Genomic DNA, 22797 nt, shown 5'->3' on the forward strand with positions numbered 1-22797 from the left:
TGATTGGTGAGTTAAAATTTCTTTCTTGGTTTGCAAGTAATTCATAATGACAAAGGAATTTTCATTTCTCGGTCTAAATACATTAAGGAATTATTGAAAAAGTTTGGGTTGGAGAACTCCAAACCGGTGTGTACACCTATGACCACCAGATGCATGTTGACAAAAGATGATAACTCCCCTAAAGTAGATGCAATTTAGTACATATCAATGATTGGAGGACTATTACATTTCACTACTACCAAACTAGATATCATGTATGCAGTTTGTTTGACAGCTAGATTTCAGCAATAACTGAAAGAATCACATGTTGTGGTAGTAAAAAGAATTTTTAGATATCTAAAAGGAATAGAAGAATTGGGTTTGTGGTATCCAATAAATTCATATTTCACTCTAACAACTTATATTGATGCAGATTGGGTCAGAAGTGTTGATGACATGACAAGTACAAGTGGTGGATCATTCTTTCTTGGCTCATGATTGGTTGCTTGGTTAAGTTAGAAACAAGATTTTGTCTCTTTATCTACAACTGAAGCAGAATATATTGCAACATCTTCATGTTGCGCACATATTCTATGGATGAAGCAGACATTGAAGGATATTGGTATAACATTCAATGAACCCATCTTAATTAGGTGTGATAACATTAGTGCAATAAACATTTCCAAGAATCTGGTACAACATTCCAACACAAAGCATATATCTATTTGGTATCACTTCTTGAGGGAAAAGGTGTTGGATAATGAATTAAAGCTTGAGTATGTACCCACAAAAGAATAGATTGCAGATATCTTCACAAAGGCCTTGTGTAAAGATAATTTTGAGTACCTCTGGTAGAAGCTAGGGGTATTACCCCTTCCTAATTTGAACTGATGTATATTCATATGTGTATTGGTCCAATGAACAACTTGCATATTTTTACGTAGACTAATGATTGGGTGCTCCCTCTTAGGGGGAGCAAGAGTGAGTTTCATAGGGGGAAATTTGCTCACCTTTGTCATTGTTGTTAAAGGAGGAGAAGATGCATAGATGTGCAGAAAGAGAGTTATGTGTTTGTTGTTGATGGATGTTCCCATCAATGACAAAGGGAGAGATTATTGCAAATGTGATGTTGATGATTATGATTGGTTTTCATTGATGTCAACATAATTGTTTTCATTGATGTCAACATATGGTTTTGGTGTTGGTAATTTGGTAGATGCGCTCCTAGAATCTTTGGTACTCTAGAAGTTGTGTTACAGTTGATATTAAGTGTAGATTGATTAAGTAGATAAGTATCTTGGTTCCATTCTTATTTTTGTTGTATTGGGCAGTGACTTTTGGATTTGGATTAAGTCCGATAATTTTATAATTAGGATGAGTAACGATAATTCTATAGCATGTAAGTCATGATTTGGGTCTGTAATTTGATGTAATGTGTTGATTTGACTGATGATGTGTGTTGTGGTATGGTCTACTTCTCATTCTTTCCCACCACAGAATGTTTAGTGTTGACCTATTTTAGATTTATGTCTTGGCTGACTTAGACGATTATGGTTCTTGGATACATTATATATGAGGATGATCTAAATGAGTTAGTGTGGCAATTGTGTGGAAATTCATGGTAATAATAAATGGAAGATATGCGAGACTGAAAAGGAAAATCCGATTCATTGATGATATGTGAAGTGTGTTGGTGTTGAGGCATTAGAACCAGTTTTGGTTTTGTATATTGTGTTACAATGGCAGATTACCTTTCCTTCTTTCTTTCTACCTTCGGCAATGAGACTTTTTTGGGTAGTGAGCCCTCCTACAGTGAGCATTCTGGCAATGAGCCACCCTTTGTAAAAATCACCTTAACCGGTGTTATATTTTGAGAACTAACATTCTTTGTGGTTTTTCCCTTCTTGGGTTTTTAATGTCATATTTGGTGTTCATTGTGTGTATATGTTTTCATGTTATACTGCCCCTCTCAATTGCTTAGTTCAAATCCTAGGTTTTGAATTAAACCTATAATTTAATTGAAATTAAACTTGAATCGAATTGGAAAGATTTCTTTTTGAGGGCAAGGCTGGATTTGAAATTGAAATGCTTGAATGTAGATGATTATAGTTTCAATAGGTGATGCAATGTTCTTAGGATAAGTACTTCATATGTTGATGTAATAACATGATAAATCATATAAAATCCATCATGAAATTATAGACAAACCATAAATAGAAGATGCCTTGATGTAGTTTGTTTCTCCTTGAATCAAATCTACTCTTGAGGAAGAAGAATTGCTCTTGAATTGGATGATAATGTTAGCATAAGATGTAATGATCCTAGATTGTTGAAATGAATTCAAAGAGATGCCTCATATAGGGATTTCATAATTAAAATCACCTTCAGGCTATCTTAGATTTGATATATTTTCACACAAAGATAGATTTGAATTAGATAGGATCACCAAATTATCCTCCCGAAAATCAAGGAAAAAAGTGTGGGGCCATGGTGGTAGGTCACCCTAGCCTCGACAACTTTTTTCCAACTTTCAAGGAGTGCAAGATAATGGGGTTCTAATGTCGATTCCAACTCGGTGGCTCAAACCATAATGTATAGATATGCAAAATGTGTCTTGGAAGTTGAAATTAGGGTAGGATTAAGGATAAATCAGGATTAAATGATAAAGGGTACACCTTGAATTAAGGGCCCAAATAAGAGTGTGATGTAATAAAGTAGAATAAAACCCATAATATTAATTTAAATCAACAAAGGTCCCATAATGCATAGAGTAAAGGGAAGTAATAAAATAGGTGCTAGGAGAGTGTGAAATTGGACACACTAATAAAGGTGTATAATTTATGATGTTATATTTATCCCCCACTTTAGTTAAGTATGATCTTATGATAATACTCTCAGTAAAGTAGAAATGAAGAGATAGAGCATCTAAGAGCAAGACAAACCAAGGATAGGATAATAATGAGGAATGATCAAACCCCCAAGCATAGGATCCTACCAATCCATACAAGTAACCTTTAAGTATAAACAAAGCAAATAATGCTAGTACTAAAACACAAAGTTTCAAGTCAACTAGTTGAAGAGACCTCGATAATCAAAATGTCTCAAATGCTAATATCATTCCTAGCATGTTATTGCAAGAGAAAAAGTGGACTTATAGAAATAACAAGGACATAAACCAATTGAAAGCACAATAAACTATGATCCAACACTAACAAAGTGTACTAGTAGAAATATGACAAATAAATGACCAGGTGACTAAAACCTTTTAGTCATGACAAGTAAAAATGACTAGATTCTAGTCATTTTTTGCAACATACCTATAAATGACTAAATAAATGACCAATTTGATCGTGGGGCAAAATCACAACTAAATAATTAGTCACACAAACAAAAATGACTTGATATATTACTACTCCCCTATACAATATGATATTAACACAATCACAAGTAAAGTGGATAATTAAAAAAATATTTGGAATTGGCGTGTGATCGATTGTATTGCGTGCATAGGGTCAATAGGAAATTTGGGGAATTGTTGGCACACAGGTGTATAGCGTAGAGTAGATTTGGGAAATTTGGGAAATTTGGAAAGAGCTTGTTGTTGGCATAGAAGTTGTTATTGTCTTAGAACAAATCCTGGATCGAGTAGAAGAGCTTGTTGTTGGTGCCCAGGAGTGGGGATCGAGTATAGTAGATCTTGATGTTGTCATGTGAGAGTGGGGATCCAGTACAATAGAGATTGGATGCGTGATGAAGCTTGTTCGGAGAGTACTTGGAGACTTCTAAAAAGATGGGCAAGGAATTCAGAGCTTGCTGCAATGATTTTGAAGTCAAGGAGGCCTTCTACAACAAAGCCAAATTGGAGGACGCCCTCAACAGTGCATTCAAAGATAATTCGAAACCCTCATTGCAATAATAACTTTAGTTGTAGGAACTTCTGATCAACCCGTTGTTCAGAATTTTACTTACGTACATAATCTTTTTCAGTATCTATTTTGTAATATGTTTATGTACATAACAATCTATTGTATTAAGTGTAATATGTGTTCTCTAGTAGAGACAACTTAAAATTTATAGTTTAGTTTTTATAGTAGTTGCTTATGGTTTCTCATATAAAAAGTCACGTAAATTCAATATGTGTAAACTTAGTAGCTTGGTAAAGACATAGCGCAATCTCTTGAAGTTTTGTAGTTGGGGACACTGTATGGTCTGCCCAGATTCAAAAGACACTCCATCTCAATAAAGTAGACTATAAATGTTGGAAAAATGTTGGAAACTTGTTGAGAAAAGATTCCAAGACCTTATTCCAATATTACCAGGTTTTCAAATCTTAACCATATCGCACAATCTCATAAAGGTGCCCTATAAACTTACACAAGATTCACCCACTAGGAAAAAAAACATACTTAAAACCTTAAAGTCATTATAGAAAATTGACATTCTCAAACTTTTTAATCTAGAACCTAAAAATACATTAAATTGTGCATTCTTAAACATTGTAATCAATAAACGCAATTCTAAGTGTAAACCAAACATAACCAACATAAGTGCCATTGAAAATTCTAAGCTAGGCCTTGTCTACTAGTTGCACCACCAATCTTCCCACAAGAAGTGGAGACTCGTACTGGAAGCTATAATTAATACATTCTAACCTCATAGAATGAGACAAAATGCATCCATCAACAATCAACCCTGCAATGGCCAGTCCAATATGATCATCTATCTTGAAAATCTTCTTCAGGTAGGAAGAAAGCTCTGAATTAGTCTTTCCCACATTGACTAAACATACAGGAGTTTTAGATCTCAATCCAACTACAGTGCTTCCCCACTTAACTGCTTCCATTGCATATTCTACCTAGAACAATCTCCCTGTAGGACTCCATGTGGTCACATCTATGTCATATTGGTTCCCAAACATCTTTGTAATGGGATTTCTTGAATTTGTTGGGTTTTGAAAGGTTAGTCCATGAATTTCTAAGGCTTCAAAAGCGTGTGAAACTCGGGGATAACTTTAAGAAATCCCCCTCTAAAAAACTATAAAATCTTGGCAAATCTTTTATATTTTTGATTAAAAAAATTAATTTCTATTGGTGAATCTGTCAATTTTTTTTTTTAATTATTCTTATTGGTGATTTTTTTAATCATAATTTTTTGTAGAAAATGTTGGGTAATCTAAAACAATAATAGGAAATTTATTAATCACCATGGTGAATACTTCTATTTTTTTAAAAATATTATAAACAAAACGAAAACACAATTCTAAGTGTTAACCAAACATAACCAACATAAGTGTCATTGAAAATTCTAAGTTGGGCCTTGTCTGCTAGTTGCACCACCAATCTTCCCAGAGGAAGTGGGGACTCGTGCGGGAAGCTATAATTAATGCATTTTAACCTCATATAATGAGACAAAACACACCCATCAGTAGTCAACCCGGCAATGGCCAATCCAATATGGTCATCGACCTTGAAAATCTTCTTCTAGTAGGAAGAAAACTTTGAATTAGTCTTTCCCACACTGGGTAAAACTACATGCATTTTAGATCTCAATCCAACTGCAGTGTGCCTTGCTTAATCGTTTCCATTGCATATTTTATCTGGAACAATCTCCCTATAGGACTCCATGTGGTCACATCTCCCATATTGGCTAAAACTACATGTGTTTTAGATCTCAATCCAACTACAACGCGCCCTACTTAACTGCTTCTATTGCATATTCTACCTAGAACAATCTCCCTACAAGACTCCATGTGGTCACATTTGTGTCATACTAGTTCCCAAACATCTTTATAATGGGCTTTCTTGGATTTGTTGGGTTTTGAAAGGTTAGTCTGTGAACTTGTAAGGCTTCAAAAGTGTGTAAAACTCAAGGATAACTTTAAGAAACCCCCCTCTAAAACAATATAAAATCTTGGCGAATCTTTCATATTTTTGACAAAAAAATTAATTTATGTTGGCGAATATGTCAATTTTTTTTAATTATTCTTATTGGTTATTTTTTTAATCATAATTTTTTGTAGAAAATATTGGCGAATCTAAAACAATAATAGGAAATTCATTAATCACCATGATGAATACTTCTATTTAAAAAAAATATTATAAACAAAATGAAAACACAATTCTAAGTGTAAACTAAACATAACCAACATAAGTGTCATTGAAAATTGTAGGTTGGGCCTTGTCTGCTAGCTGCACCACCAATCTTCCCACGAGAAGTGGGGACTTACATGGGAGGCTATAATTAATGAATTTTGACCTCATATAACAAGACAAAACATGTCCATCAGCAGTCAACCTTGCAATGGCTACTCCAATATGATCTACCTTGAAAATATTCATTTGGTAGGAAGAAAACTTTGAATTAATCTTTCCCACATTGGCTAAAACTACATGTGTTTTAGATCTCAATCCAACTACAGTGCACCTTTCTTAACTCCTTCCATTGCATATTCTACCTAGAACAATCTCCTTGTAGGACTCCATGTGGTCGCATTTGTGTCATATTGGTTCCCAAACATCTTTGTAATGGGCTTTCCTGAATCTATTGTGTTTTGAAAGGTTAGTTCATGAATTTATAAGGCTTCAAAAGTGCATAAAACTTAGGATAACTTTAAGAAAAACCCCTCTAAAAAATATTAAATCTTGGTAAATCTTTCATATTTTGACAAAAAAATAATTTCTATTGGTGAATCTATCATTTTTTTTAATTATTCTTATTGGCGATTTTTTTTAATCACATTTTTTTGTAAAAAAATATTGGCAAAACTAAACCAATAATAGGAAATTCATTAATCACCATGGTGAATACTTCTATTTAAAAAAAACATTATAAATAGAACGAAAATATAATTCTAAGTGTAAACCAAACATAACCAACATAAGTTTCATTGAAAATTATAAGTTGGGTCTTATCTGCTAGCTGCACCACCAATCTTCTCACAAGAAGTGGGGACTCATATTGGAAGCTATTAATTAATGCACTCTAAGCTCATATAACAAGACAAAACACGTCCATTAGCAATCAACCCTACAATGACCACTCCAATTTGATCATCTTGTTAGCATTTGGCATTATAACAGACAATGGAAGATTGTTGACATTTCAATAAGGATATTGAGAAGGTTGTTGATGATTATGGATATAACTGATTAAGGATGTTTACTGTCTTAATATTATTATTTTGTCATTGATGTCAAGAAATTGATTTTCTAATTCAATATGATGTTGCCATATCTTGAGAAGTATGATTTGAAGAGTAATAAGATGTCGGTAAAAGACACAGAAAGATTATGATGAATAAGGGGATGAATAAGGTATTCAATGGGCAACTATTACCGAGTCAAACAATGATGAGATCATGATTTTTAGATTGTTTTGACATCATACATATGTTGTAAATTGTAAAGGTTAATACTATACTATGTTACCAAGCAAAGAACCTAGTCGGTAAACCCTAAGGAACCTAGTCGGTAAACCCTAAGGAACCTAGTTGGTAAACCCTAAGGTTATTGCTATCGGTTAATGAAGGCGGAATGTCTATCGAGTGAAGTTTAGTATTTACCGAGTTGTTATCGAGTTGTAACCAAGTTGTAACAAAATGCATTAAATGTTTACATGCGTTATTTAATGAAGGAAGCTGACGAGTTGGAACTGATTAGATGATTGGTAAGTCGTGAATGAAGTTTGTTAATGAATCTATGGCAAAGGAAAGTCGGCATGAATATCTACAGCTTAGATTGAACCACAATACCCTAGCACAAGTTCCAAGAAATGTATGCAAGTTCCTAGGCGGGGTAAAACATTTTCAGATCGAAAGATACATTGAACCTGGTCAAAGTTTGAAGATCTAATGGCTATAATTGATCATGGGAAATGTGATCAAGGAGATTAAGCGGTTAGCTAATTGTTTATAAATAGGGAACTATTGATAAACAATGTATGCGGGCAAGTGTATGCACAGGGATGCTACATAGTGATTACCGAGCACTGAAGTTGAAGATTTGTTTTGAATAACAGAGTATAGAAGCCCAACAGATGGACAAGATTAGTTATATGTCTAGATTATATTGAGCAAATAAGAATCTGCTTTAGCATTTTAGATGTGAAGTTGCAGATAGATTTTTATTACTGTTATTTTGTGAAAGTGACAGAAAATCTCTTAACCGAGTGGACTTAACAGTCTTATTTGTATAACCCTCTAGCAAGGTGACATTCTGATTGAGTGTTTGAAATCCTTTAACAAGGTCACTTCTAACAAGGTGAAGATCCTAACAGATCTAAGGGAAATCCCTTAACCGAGTCACATCTAGCAATGTGTTTGTAATCTTTAACAGGATTTTCTTTTAACTGAGCATACTCTAGAAGAGTATATTTCTTAGTGGGTCCAAAATCCCACAGTTGTTTTTCCCTATTTGGGTTTCCACTTTAAATTTGGTGTTATGAGGTTTATGATGTTTATATGCTTTTGAGTTTGCATGTTTAACAATTTTGGTTTTATTACTGAAGTATATGTTACCGAGGTTGAATCTGATGTTTTTATGGAAGATTATGTTTGTATGATTCACCCCCCCCCTCTCATCTTGTTGGCTATTGGATCTGTACTTATATTAAGTATCAGAACTATCACATCTACTTTGAAAATCTTCTTCTAGTACGAAGAAAACTCTGAAAGGTTAGTCCATGAATTTCTAAGGCTTCAAAAGTGCCTAAAACTAGTTCTTATCTATGGCCCAATAGGCACTTTTGTTGTTTTAGGTCTCCAATCAGAGAAAGATGAGGAACTGTGTGTAAAGACCTTAAGGTCTGTATGATCTAGATCTTTGTACTTACTAGCTGCACAATATTGATTCAGATTGGTTCAGAAATAGAAATATACACTAGAAGGATCTCCAAATGGATTATAGAACATTCAGATAATTAATAGTGCTTACACATGTTTAGAGAATCAATAAACATGTTTCATCTTAGTAACTGCAAATTTAGGAATTGATTCATGCATAGAACTGACATAAAGATTCTTAACAAAAGCACTTTAAGCTTACAACTTTTACAGAGCTCATTAATATTGAGCTTGATGCCTTAGAGGGACACTGTTAAAAAGTGCACAACCTTCACTACAATCTAAACATGTGAGTTGTGAACTGATCTAATTCAAATCTGTTGTAGCTGTGGGCTACTCTATGGCCTTCCTATTTCATTTGACACTCACTCTATTTCATATTGACATCTCTACGAAAGACATTTTTAGTAGTCCTAATCCATTCACTATTTTGAGAACAACTAATCTATTTTTCACCAACCACACTGAAAAATAGTCATCAATCTCATATATCAAAATGAAAAACCTTTTGAAATCTATGTTTATCTCAAGAACGTGCTTGTCCATCATTCCATAATTGTCACAAACCAGTGGAACTCTTTACAGCTATATTTTATGTTAACAATTTTTTTTGAATCACTGAAAGCTAATCACCAGTCAATAGGGCCCATGAATAATTAAGAAACCTTAACAAAATATGTTGTGTACTGCTATTAAATAATATGGAACAACATTTCCATGAGATTTTGGTGCAGTCACCAGTTGGGAGGGACCTCAAAGTCATCAATCTGGACCAGTCAGCAAGAGTAAACACAACGAAAACACAAGGATATGATGGAGGGAATGCAAAATTGAATGAATTATGTCATAAAAATTGTTTACAATCAACCGGTAACAATTGGGTTCTAGAAACTGGCTCACGGGTCTGCTAAAATATGCCTAATTACAAAATAGGTGACAATCGGGAGCTCAAATCTTAAGATCTATCTTCTATGTTCTATATCTTAACTTATCTCTCTACATTCTAATGCTCAATTAAAATGATTTATACGATCCAAGGGGATCTGGTCGGCCCAAAAAGGATCAAATGCCGAAGAACAAGACCTAACATGTAAAACAACAAGGTCGGCCTTGGCCAAAGAAATTCCTCTGAAAAATCCAAAGGATGAAGTGTAGATCAAAGGGAAGGTCGAACACACGCTAAGGAACATCAAAATCAATGCCCAGGGCTTTGCAAGCTATGGAAGGGATCTGATAGATTACAAATGCAAATAGGTCCAGGCAACTGGTACAAGAAAACTGTCTCAGAAACTGATAGTGATAACTTGTTGAAAAATGATCCAAATGCTCTATGGTTTAGGAATAAGGTAGATGATCAAGTCCTCAAGAAAAATCCAACTCCTCAAGATCTAGTGAGTCAATTCTAGAAAATGCAGAATGAAATGTTGAAACTGCAAAACAAAAAGCAAAATAGAAAGGAAGTATTTTTGGTTGATGCAAGATTGCCAAGAAGCAGGGATGCTCCTGCATCAAACATCTGAGGTTGTTGAAAAAGTGAGTCTCTCACTTTGTTGGGGTCAGAGAAAAACCAAGGTGGTCTACCTCTGCCTGAGAAATCCAAGATGAATCTTCAACTGGTCTACTACGCCCAATCCTACTATCCAAAATGTCTTCAATCTGATCCAGTTCCTTCCGGGACACCTATTTCTCCATGTTTGTAATACTGTCCTCACTGAATTCTAGTTTATGATACTAATGTAGATCTGCAATGTTAAATACAAGTGAAATACTCAGACTATCTGGTAACTCCACTTCATATGCATTTCCAGAACTGAACTTTCTCAAAATCTTGCAAGGTCCAAACTTCCTCATCTACAACTTGTTATAAGTTCCAACTGGGAATCTTTCTTTTCTCAGATACACCATCACTTCATCGCCAACTTCAAATTCCTTATGTCTCTTCTTCTCATCTGCTTTCTCCTTATACTTGTTGTTCATGTCCTCCAAATGCTTCTTAACTTGAATATTTAATTCCTTTATGTGATCTGCAAATTATTCTGCTTCTGCACTTCTCTGATCTTCACTACTGATATCTCTTAATTCTGATATACCTCTGGGATGTGCTCCAGTAACAATTTGAAAAGGTGTCCTTCCAGTACTCCTGTTTACTAAATTATTGTAGGCAAACTCTGCTTTTGTAAGAATCAAATCCCAACTTCCAGTTTTGTCTCCAACTAAGCATCTTAACAAATTTTCCAAGCTCCGGTTAACTACTTATGTTTGTCCATTATTCTATGGGTGAAAAGTAGAATTGAACTTCAAATCTATCTTCTTCTTCTTCCAAAGTGTTCTCCAAAATAACCAACAAACTTAGTATCTCTATTTGAAACTATGCTCTTAGGTAATCCATGCAATCTCACCACTTCCTTGAAAATTAAGTCAGCTATATGCATTTCATCTGATGTCTTCTTACAAGGTATGAAATGAGCCATCTTCGAGAATCTATCCACTATGACAAATATAGAATCATTCCATCTCTGTATTTTAGGCAATCCAAGTATGAAATCTATTCTTATATCTTCCCAAGGTCTCTCTGGTATTGTCAAAGGTTTATACAATCCCACATTCTAACTACTACCCTTTTCTACTTGACAAACTCTACAAGTTTGCACATATTTCCTAACATCCTTATGAATCTGGGGCCAAAAGTAATGCTCACTCACCAATGCTACTGTTTTATCAACACCAAAGTGTCCGACTAACCCTCCACCTTATTTCTCCTTTATCAAATTTCCCGCATAGAACTCTTAGGTATGCATAGCTAAACTCCTCTTAATAACATCCCATCTTGAATGAAGTAATCCAACCACTTGCTTCTATCTATTGTAACCAGTTCTCTACATGCTCTCCAAGTTTCTGCAAAATCTGGGTCATCATCATACAAGGTCTTCAAATCCTCAAATCCTAATACTGTCACTCTCATCTATGTCAGCAAATTCCTTCTTCTACTCAATGCATCAACAACTTTGTTAGATTTCCCACTTCTATGCTTCAACACAAAGGTGTAACTCTGCAAAAATTCTACCCATCTCATATGTCTCTGATTCAACTTACTCCGACTGTTCAAATACTGCAAATCTTGATGATTCGTATACAACACAAACTCCTTAGGCAACACGTAATGTCTCCACTTCTTCAAGGCTTGAACTATGGAATAAAATTCTTGATCACACGCTGAATATCTCCTCTGAGCATTATTCAATTTCTCACTGAAATAAGCTACTGCTCTCCCTTCTTGATTCAAGACTACTCCTATTGTTGTTCCAATTGCATCACAATCCACTTGAAATACTTTGTTGAAATTTGGTAAAGCTAACACAGGCTTCTCAGTCACTTTGCACTTCAGCAATTCAAAACTTTTGTTTGCTCTGGTGGTCTACTTGAATTCCTTCCTATCTCCCCTCATTGTCTTAGTCATAGGGTTACAAACTGAACTGAAATTTCCAATAAACTTTCGGTAGAAACTAACCAATCCATGAAATGATCTTACCTCTCCAATGCTTTCCGATGTAGACCATTCAACAATTACTTTTACTTTCTCAGGGTCCATCTTTAAACCATCCTTAGATATCACAAATCCCAAATAGACTAACTCTTCCTTCATGAAAGTACACTTCTTGAGATTTATCAACAACTTTTCTTTTCTCAACCTCTGCAAAACTTGTCTTAGATGCAACAAATGCTCCTCTTTTGTCTTACTGAAAATCAGAATGTCATCCAAATATACAATAATAAACTTACCCAATAATTTCTTCAATACCTCATTCATCAGCCTTATGAAAGTACTCAGTGCATTAGTCAATCCAAAAGGCATCACCATCCATTCATATAGTCCTTCATTTGTCTTGAATGTTGTCTCCCACTCATCTCCTTCTCTGATCCTGATCTGATGATATCTAGTCTTCAATTCTATCTTTGTAAAGTATTTAGCTCCACTCAAACAGTCCATTATGTCATCCATCTTAGGCAATGGAAACCGGTATTTAACCGTGATCTTGTTTATTGCTCTAGAATCGTTACACATTCTCCATTATCCATTCTTCTTAGGTGCTAATACTATTGGTACTGCACAAGGACTTAGACTTTCTCTAATCAAACCTTTCTTCAACAACTCCTGTACTTGTCTATTCAACTCTTCATTCTCTGTCGATATCATTCGGTGTGCAACTTTGTTAGGCAAACTAGCTCTGAGAATCAGGTCCATACAATGACTGATACTTCTCACAGCCGGTATTCCATCAGGCACATTATCTGAAATGATGTATTCATACTCTATTAGCAACTCTTTTATCTCTTTTAGTTCTTCTTCTTCATGCTCTAGGTTCATAGTCTTCTTAGGAACTAAGGAAAAACACACATTCTTATGTCTCATTCCATCCAGAAATTTCCTTCCATCCACAAAATAGATTCTAGAATTCATACAAATTTCACTCTTCAAAGGCTCCTCCAAGGGCAAAAAGGTTTGCTTCATCCCATTGGCCACAATAGTGTATGTATTCTTTCTCCCATCATGTATTGCCTATCTATCAAACTGCCAAGGTCTACCCAACAAAATGTGACAAATATCCATAGGCATAATATCACACAAGACTTCATCATGATAATTTCCAATTTTCAATTTCACCAAATATTGCTCACTTACCAACAACTTATGATCATCCCGAATCCATGCTATCTGATAAGGCTTAGGGTGTTTCAATCTTTTCAAATTCAACTTATTCACCATCTCTTTTGAAACAAGATTATCTGAACTACCACTATCAATAACAACTTTACAACACTTACCGGATACCTTACATCTGGTCTTGAACAAATTATTCCTCTGCAAGGGCTCTTCATCTCCTCCGGTATGACACAAAGCTCTCCTCATCATCAACAGTTCTCCATCTTCCGATTTATTAGCTGATCCGATGGGGCTTTCTTCCACCACTGTTGTTCTTCTGGTATTATTTGTCTTCTTACATTCAAAAGCACGATGTCCTTCTCCTCCACATTTATAGAAAGTTCCTCTAAACACTCTCATGTCTTGTCTTTTGTCATCTTTTCCAGAATTCTCATTCTAGTAGCCATCCAATTCTCTCCTCCGGTAGAAATTTCTATCATCCTTCCGATATGAATTACCTTCTTTTCTCACTTCCTTGTCCTTGTCTTGATCTGTACAGGTTCCTCTACCTCTGGTATATCCTCTTCCTCCTTGAAATCTTCCTTCGGAAAACCTTCCACCTCTACCTCTTTGTCTCCGCTCATGTCTTTTGTTCAACTTCTCTTCTACTTTTAGGGCATACTGGTAAGCTTCTTCAACACTTTGCAATTTGATCAAACTGAGTTCATCTTGTATAGAAATCCGCAATCCATTCAAATATCTTGTAACTTGTTCAAATTCATCATCAACATGTCTAGATCTGATATTCAACTTGTAAAATGCTTCGGTGTACTCCTTCACACTAGATTCCTTTTGCCTCAAATTTTGCAACTTCTAGAATAGATTCACTTGATAATCAGTTGGCATAAATTTTGATTTCAACTTAATAACCATCTGATACCATGTCTTGATCTTCTCTTTACCTCTTCTCTATCCATCAATTTGCAAATTCTCCTACCAAAGAGATGCATAACCCTTCAACCGGGTACAAGTATATTTCACCTTTCTTTCCTCTGTAGTGTTCTCAAAATCAAAATATTTCTCCATCTCTGAGTTTTAATCCATCAATTCATCTGAATCCAAATTTCCATCATATTCTGGTGGGGTAAAATGAGGTTTAGTATTCTCCCTACTCAAATCCCTCAAAAACTTCTCTTCATTTGGATCAATCGCTGGTGGGTTTACTTGTTTTGTCGGGGCTTTGTCTCCTTCATCTTCACTCACATCTTCAATATGTCGGCCTCTTATCTAGGTTGTCTCAACAACTTCCAACTGGGCTACAATTCCTTGCAACATTTCCATCACAACAGGGCCTGCATTCCCACGCACTCCACCATTCCTATTTCCTCTTCGTGCCATCTTCATGCCAGTCCTATGCAGGTGCAGGTCGGATCCACAATCCACCATCCTACAACAAAATTCCTCAGGACAATGCAATCTCCAGAATGAAAGATCGCTCTGATACCACTTGGTGTAGTCACTGGTTGGGAGGGACCTCAAAGAGATCAATCTGAACTAGTAAGCAAGAGTAAACACAATGGAAACACAAGGATATGATGGAGGCAATGCAAAACTGAATGAATTATGTCATGAAAACTATTTACAATCAACTGGAAACAATTGGGTTCCAGAAACTGACTCACATGCCTGCTAAAACATGCTTAATTACAGAATAGGTCACAACCCAGACCTCAAATCTTAAGATCTATCTTCTATGTTCTATATCTTAACTTATCTCTTTACATTCTAATGCTCAATTACAATAATTTATATGATCCAAGGGGATTCGGTCAGCCCAAAAAGGATCAAATACCAAAGAACAAGATGTAACATGTAAAACAACAAGGTCGACCTCCGCCAAATAAATTCCTCCGAAAAATCCAAAGGATGAAGTGTAGATCAAAGGGAAGGTTGGCCACATGCTAAGGAACATCGAAATAAATTCTTAGGGCTCCGCAAGCTACAGAAGGGATATGGTAGATTACAAATGCAAATAGGTCTAGGCAACCGGTACCAGAAAATTGTCTTGAAAACCGTTAGTGATAACTTGCAGGAAAATGATCCAAATGCTCCGTAGTTTAGGAATAAGGTAGATGATTAAGTCCTCAAGATCCGGTGAGCCAATTCCAGAAAATACAGAATGAAATGCTGAAACTGCAAAACAAAAAGCAAAACAAAAAGGAAGTATTTTTGGTTGATGCAAGATTGCCAAGAACTGGGATGCTCCTGCATTAGATTCCCACATGACTCAAGAAGAATAACATGTTTCTACAAGGAAACATCTAAAACCCTTGTCTTGGGTTTAAGACCTTGCACAATATTCCTGACCAAGCATGTTCATAGCATGGAGTTATAAGGAGAATTAACTTGATGACAAAGACTTATTATTGTTTATGCCTTGATCAATGTTATTAACTTCAAGGTCAAAAACCATTGCTTACACCCTTCACATATACCCTTGCATGAAACATCAACTTTGTATCTTGCAATGGATTAAACATCAAACCAACACGTTTGTCCACTCTACCTTTGACAATACACTTGTTTGAACAACCCTCAAAGCATAAATACATTTTCCACTCTTGACTTTTGTCTTGAATATCACAAAAACTTTGATATGTCATAAATGTCATTGCTTCTACACAAGTTATTTGATGTTGCAAATAAGTATAGGTCATAATATGCATAAGATATGCTATCTACAAAGAAACTCATATTTTAATGCTATGATCTCAAGACCCCATTAGTCCTCAAACCCATATTTATTAACTAGACTAATGAACTAGACTATTGGAGGACTAGTTCATTAGTCCTCCATTAGTCCACAATTCTCTAGTTCATATTCTAGTTCATTAGTCCTCCAAAATGCTAACCATGACTTTTGCATTTATTGTATTTTTATAAATCAGATTTATCCTTTTTTTATTGAAATAAGAAACTAAATTAATATTGGAATGCAAAACATTATAGATGGATCAATTTTAAAGATTGAATATAGATCAATACCATGCATATGATGAGAGAGTAGACAATGAGAGGGACATGGAAAAATATCCATGTCCATGTAATTACTGTCTTGGTGGAAAGGTGAAAAAAAGAAATGTGAATTATCGACATATGATAAGATATGGGCATAGTGATATAAGCCCTTGGGATTACAATTATTATGAAGATACGATAGAATTGTAGAGGGTGAGAGATCATGAAGAGGCAACAAACATAGATGAAGTGGCACCAAACATAGATGAAGAGACAACAATGTTAGATGAAGGGTTTGAAGTTGATAGAATGTTGAATGAGGGTCTAAACAATGATTGGGCCAAGTTGATGGAGGATTCTTTAAAGTTTGTGCATGCTAATTACAGGTTAAGTTGTTTGACAACAATCCTTCAAATTCTTAACTTGCAAGTGGTGCATGGTTGGACAAATGAGACTGTAGATCGGTTATTAACATTATTAAGTTTGTTGTTACCACCTGACTCCACTGCCAACAAAACCTAGTCAATGTAAGAAGAAAATCAGTAAGATAGGCTTAGGGTATGAAAACATACACACATGTGTGAATGGTTGTGTATTATTTCACAATAATCTTGCAAGTGAGAGTGAATGTCCAAAATTTCATGAAGCGAGGTATAAATAAGGATTGGAATCAGTTGTGGTTCCTAGAAAGGTTCTTCACCACTTTTCGATAATCCCACGATTACTCCGAATGTACAGGTGCAGAGACATTGTTGAACTTATGCAATGGCCTGCCCTAAATAAGAGCACTGATGGAAAACAATGGCATGTGCCCGATTCTAAGACGTGGATAGAATTTGGTAACAAATGGCCTAATTTTTCATAAGATCCTTGTAAAATAAGGTTGGGTTTGGCTCTAGATGGGGTGAACCCATTCTTAGATCAAAGTACTAAATGGTCAACTTGGCTAGTGTTTTTAATAAATTATAACTTGCCTCCATGGTTAACAACTAAAACATTTTTCTTAATGCTATCATTGATTATAGCAAGAAATAAAAGTGTGAGTTCAGATACAATATCTAGAGCCATTATATTATGAGCTGATGGAATTGTGGAAAGAAATTGAATCAATTCAAACTTTAAGGGATGGCCATTTAATCAAATTCACTTTAAGAGCTTCCTTATTGTTAACGATTCATGATTTTATTGCATATGGCACATTATAGGGTCTTAGTATTCATGGATACCATGGATGTCCCGCTTGCAACTTTAAGGATTTTGTGAGGCACTCAAGAAGTTTGTGTAAGTGTATTTATTGTGGACATCATGCTTACCTTAAAATGGATCATCCATATCATTGATAAAAAACATGTTTCAATAGTCAAGAAGAGAATTGTGAAGCACCATTGCTAATAACGAGTTATTACATTGTTGAGAATAGACAAAAAAGAATTTCATTTATTGAAAATGATGGGATTTTTAGTAGTATATATGATCCATGTAATGAGAGCATGTAAAATGGTTGTGAATATTCTATAAGTTGTCATACTTTAAGGATATAGCCATTAGGCATATTGTTGAATTTATGCATACTGAGAAAAACATAGCCTATGTTATTATAGAAACTCTTTTTGGTACTTTTGATACTATTTCATCTCGTGAAGACTTTCAACAACTAAAGATTCGTCGAAATCTTTGGGTTGAAAAATATGATGAAAAATATAGAAAACCTAGTGCTCCTTATGTCTAGATAGAGGAACAATGTCCATAATTCTTACAATTGATGTCTCAAACGCGCTTTCCCACTGGATATGTAAGTAGTAGTATTAGAAGCCAGATTGACTTTAATAGCTTAAGAGGCCTCAAGACATATGACTATCATGTCATAATCAATAATATTTTATCTATTGTGGTATATATATCAAGTTCGGGAAAGGGGTCAAGATTGGCAATTATAAGGTTGGGCCTAATATTATAGAGAATGATTTTACATGTATTAGATCCTTTGAACTTTGATAGTTTGAGGGAGGAGGTTGTTGAAGTCCCTTATCTATTGGAAGGAGAATTTCCACCAACAATCTTTAACATTTCTATGCATCTTTTGATACATCTAGAATATGAACTAGAGCATTGTGGCCCAGTAAGAATGAGATAGATGTATCCTATAGAATGATATATGAAGCCCAGGATGGTCGTATCTCATTCAAACAGAGTCTCATTTGAAACAAAAATTCATGGATGTTGTTGATATAATGCTTGATGGGCAATATGTTAATTTAAAAGAAACATTCGAATAAGAGGATGAAGACGATGATGCAGTGTTTGGAGAAGAGATTTTGATTACCAATGAAGAGCTTGGTAGAGAATGTATTGCATGTCATAGATAAGGATGAGAAAGAAAATCAAGTAGATGTAGACACAAGTGATCATGATTTTGATCTTGCTAGCAATGTAGATGATTATGATGATGTTTTGTCGCCTTAACTAGCCTATCACCTTAACTTGTTAGCTATTTCTCACCTAAACTTTGGTTATACATATGGTATAATTTATTATTGAATGTAACAAATATTTTAGTATAGGTGTTCTTATTCACTATTATTTTAGTGATACATTTATGAATGTAATCATCATCATTATGCTGGTACATTATATACAAAACTTGAGATGTTCACTTCTGATTTGAAGTGCTTATTCACTATTATTTTAGTGATACATTTCTGAATGTAATGATCATTATTATGTTGGTACATTGTATAAAAAACCTAAGATGTTCACTACTGATTTGAAGTGCATTTGAAGTTAGGTTCAATTAAAGTTCTTAGTTTTCTTACTTTGGTTGAATTTAATTTTGTTTAGTTAGAATATAATTTCTTGTATGTCCTATATTTTTTTCTAGATGCTAGAATTTTCTAACTTCTCTAGAACTACTAGATATGTCATGTATTTATTGGTGATCTCTTGTGTTGTTTCCCACCTCTGTGTCGTCTAAGTGCTAGGGTTCTTCAAAATTTTCAAAATTTTGTCTTAGTGTTGAGCTTGTAGCTTTTCCCTTGTGTGCACCTAGTTCTTTTCCCTCGTTGACCTAATTCATCCGATCGACTGGCTAAGTTGCAACTTATGCCTTACAATTCATGATTGTAGACACTTCAAAATAATTATTTTAATTATTTTAAGTTCCTGAGATAATTAATTTATTAATTATGCCATTTTTTAATTCCTCCTCAATATTAATTAATTATAATTGATATTGTCACTATAGTCTGTTGATTTATTTATTTAATAAATCAATCCCCTTTTATTCCTCTAAAAATCCTCAATATTAAATCTCCTCAAATTCCTCCTCTTAACTAATTAATTTCAATTAATTAGTTAACCTAGGTGATTCCTACAAATCACCTTTTTCGTAATCCATCATTAACCTAATAAGTCCTTCTAGAAACTCCCTAAACTCACTTAGCATTATTCTTCTAATTTTTAATTCTCTCCACTTATTCTCTCTCCTAGTCAAATCCTCCTACAAATCTTATCTACAGTAATCCCACATAATCTTTCTTCTAATCCCTCTCCTAATGAGTTGCTAGTGGCTAATCATCATGATAGCCACAAAGTCAACTCCTTATCCCTTCCATCTAACAACTCTCCTTAAATGCTCTTTTCCTAGGTGATTGTGATATTTTCAAAATCTCACATTCCTCTAGGCATCTCATCCTCCAAGGAATTTTTAATTCCTCCTTATTCCTCCAATCCCCATGAACATCCTTTTTGAAGAATTTTTAATTCTTCATCTCTATCCCTCAAGGAATATCTTATCCCTTGTTCTTCCCTAGGCACATTGGGAAGTCTTCCCAATGAACCTTGAGGAGTGTGGAGACAAGAAATGCCTTTAAGGCATATGGCTTGGTCTCCACACCTCCTCTTGGGCCTTGTGTGGGCTCACAAGGAATCTTGACCCTCCATCTTGGGTCAATCCTAGCCCTCCATTTCTCCTCCTCTCTTCCTATAAATTGAGGACTCCATTCCCTCATATCTCATCTCCAACTTTAGTAAATCCATGCTGCTAGTTTGTGCCCAAGAAACCATCCTTGCATCGTTACCATGCCAAAATTATCAGTCATCCATACTTAGCCATTCCATCCTTTAATCCTCAATCCATCACATCCATTTGTGCACAATGTTGGAGAGCCAACCACATTTAAATCATTCAAAGGAGCATATCAAGTGGAGCATCATCAAGGGGCGCCTTCACTTCACCAAGCTTGATCCGAGGGAGAAGGTATAAGATTTCAAGGTATAAACATTGTCTTTATGTTTTCATGTGGTTTGATTTATGTTCCATGTTTTTAATATGTTTGAATGCTTTGTTTGCATACTAACCACTTGAAATCACCTTGTTGGTTTTTATCCTCTTCAATGATAGTTATCAAACCTGCGCAATAGGAAAATTGTTTGACCAATTGTCTTTTTATTGATAAGTTTCATCGCTCGTCAAAGAGACATAAATTTTCTCTCTCTAACCCCCGATCAACATGTGTGGTCTTCAACATAAGGAAGGTTAAAAGCCATCGAAGAGACTTGGTCTATCGCTATGATGAATTTTATGTCTATTCGACCCCTGAAGGGCAGAATATAACCGGTTGGCGTGTGGGTCCCAAATACATCAAGTGTTCCATCAGGATCAAAGAGATGTTCATCTTATCTCTTCAACCCTCGATGAAAGGTGACAAGCAAATGGGTGGGCCCATATCCATCAAAGAGACTTCTTCTATCGAGAGGACAATTTTGATGTCCTCTCAACTTCCGATAGATAGATGAAAGAGTTGGTTTGTTGATGAGCCCTACTCATTGAAGAGGGTCTTTGAGAATCAAAGAGATAAATTTTGTCTCTTTGACCCCCAAAGGGAAGGATGTAACCATTTGGGGTGTGGGTCTTAGAATATGGCAAGTGTTCCATCAGGTTCAAAGAGATGTTCTTCTTGTCTCTTCAACCCCCGATGAAAGGTGCCAAGAAAATAGGTGGGCCCATATCCGTCAAAGAGACTTCTTCTATTGAGAGGACAACTTTGATGACCTCTTGACTTCTGATAGATATATGAAAGAGTTGGTTTGTATATGAGCCCCACTCATTGAAGAGGGTCTTCGAGAATCAAAGAGATAAATTTTGTGTCTCTTCGACTCCCAAAGGGCAGGATGTAACCGGTTGGCATGTGGGTCCTGAAATATAGCAAGTGTTCCATTAGGTTTGGAGAGATGTTTTTCTTATCTCTTTTATCCTCAATGAAAGGTGACGAGCAAATCGTGGCCTATGAAGAATCTCGAGCATCAAAGGTAAATTTATATGGTTGCTTTTGTGGCTTCTCCCCACTCATTGTATGTCGAAGAGAGATTTTGATGGTCTCTTCGGTTCCCAATATCCAAGAAAGATGAATGTCATGTCAAAGCAATAAATTCAAATTTCACCAACATTCGTTGATTTCATGATCAATGACATAGATTCATAATAGGGAAACCAACACCAATGGCAGTGATTGACACGACATGCATGAATTTTTATGGGCCGACTTCAACATAAGTTAAATTGATAATTTATCCTCAATTGGTGATTTTGTTCATGAGCATGCAAGACAGAGAAAGCAAGTTCATAAGTGTTGCAGAGAGCCAATTTAAGTTGCAAAGGTGACAACGCCATAGCAAGTGTCTCTAATCTTGTAATTAAGTTTTGAGATAGACTTTGGGGGATTTTGATTAAGTTCTATGCAGTAAAGTCTTGAGGTAGGAATTAAAAATTAAGAGGAATTTCTATAAAAATTGATAATGGCTAGTTCTTCGAGCCTAAGCCTAAAAGACAAAAAAGGAAAAACCAGACCCTACACCTAGGAATAGACAAAAGTTAGAGTCTAAACATTTTGAGCCTAAACCTAAGAGAGAGAAAAAAGAAAAACCAAACCCTTCACATAGGACTAGACAAAAGTTAGAGTCTAAACATTTAAATCAAGATTTAATGGACTAGATGCTTGGTTCGTCCCCAAAAAAATGTACAACAGTGAGCAAAAATGCAGGTGTAGAAAGGCTTGAAGATAAGCAGAAAGAGCTTAGGGATATCTTGACCCCAGATAGAGGATATGACATTTTCAGGTTCCATTATGTGAGGATGCACAAGAAAAGGCCTACTTGCAACCCATGGAGGATGAATTTAGGGAAATTGGTGGTCTCTATTGTGTTTGTAAATGTGTAATTAATGAAGATAATTGCAAACAAGTATGACCCAAAGACTAGGGCAATTTATATTGAAGATGGAACTCATTTTTGCTCCATTAATAGGCATGTGATTTGTAATGTT

The sequence above is a fragment of the Cryptomeria japonica genome, chromosome 9 (genome assembly GCF_030272615.1).
Source record: "Cryptomeria japonica chromosome 9, Sugi_1.0, whole genome shotgun sequence".
In the NCBI taxonomy this organism is placed as follows: Eukaryota; Viridiplantae; Streptophyta; class Pinopsida; order Cupressales; family Cupressaceae; genus Cryptomeria; species Cryptomeria japonica.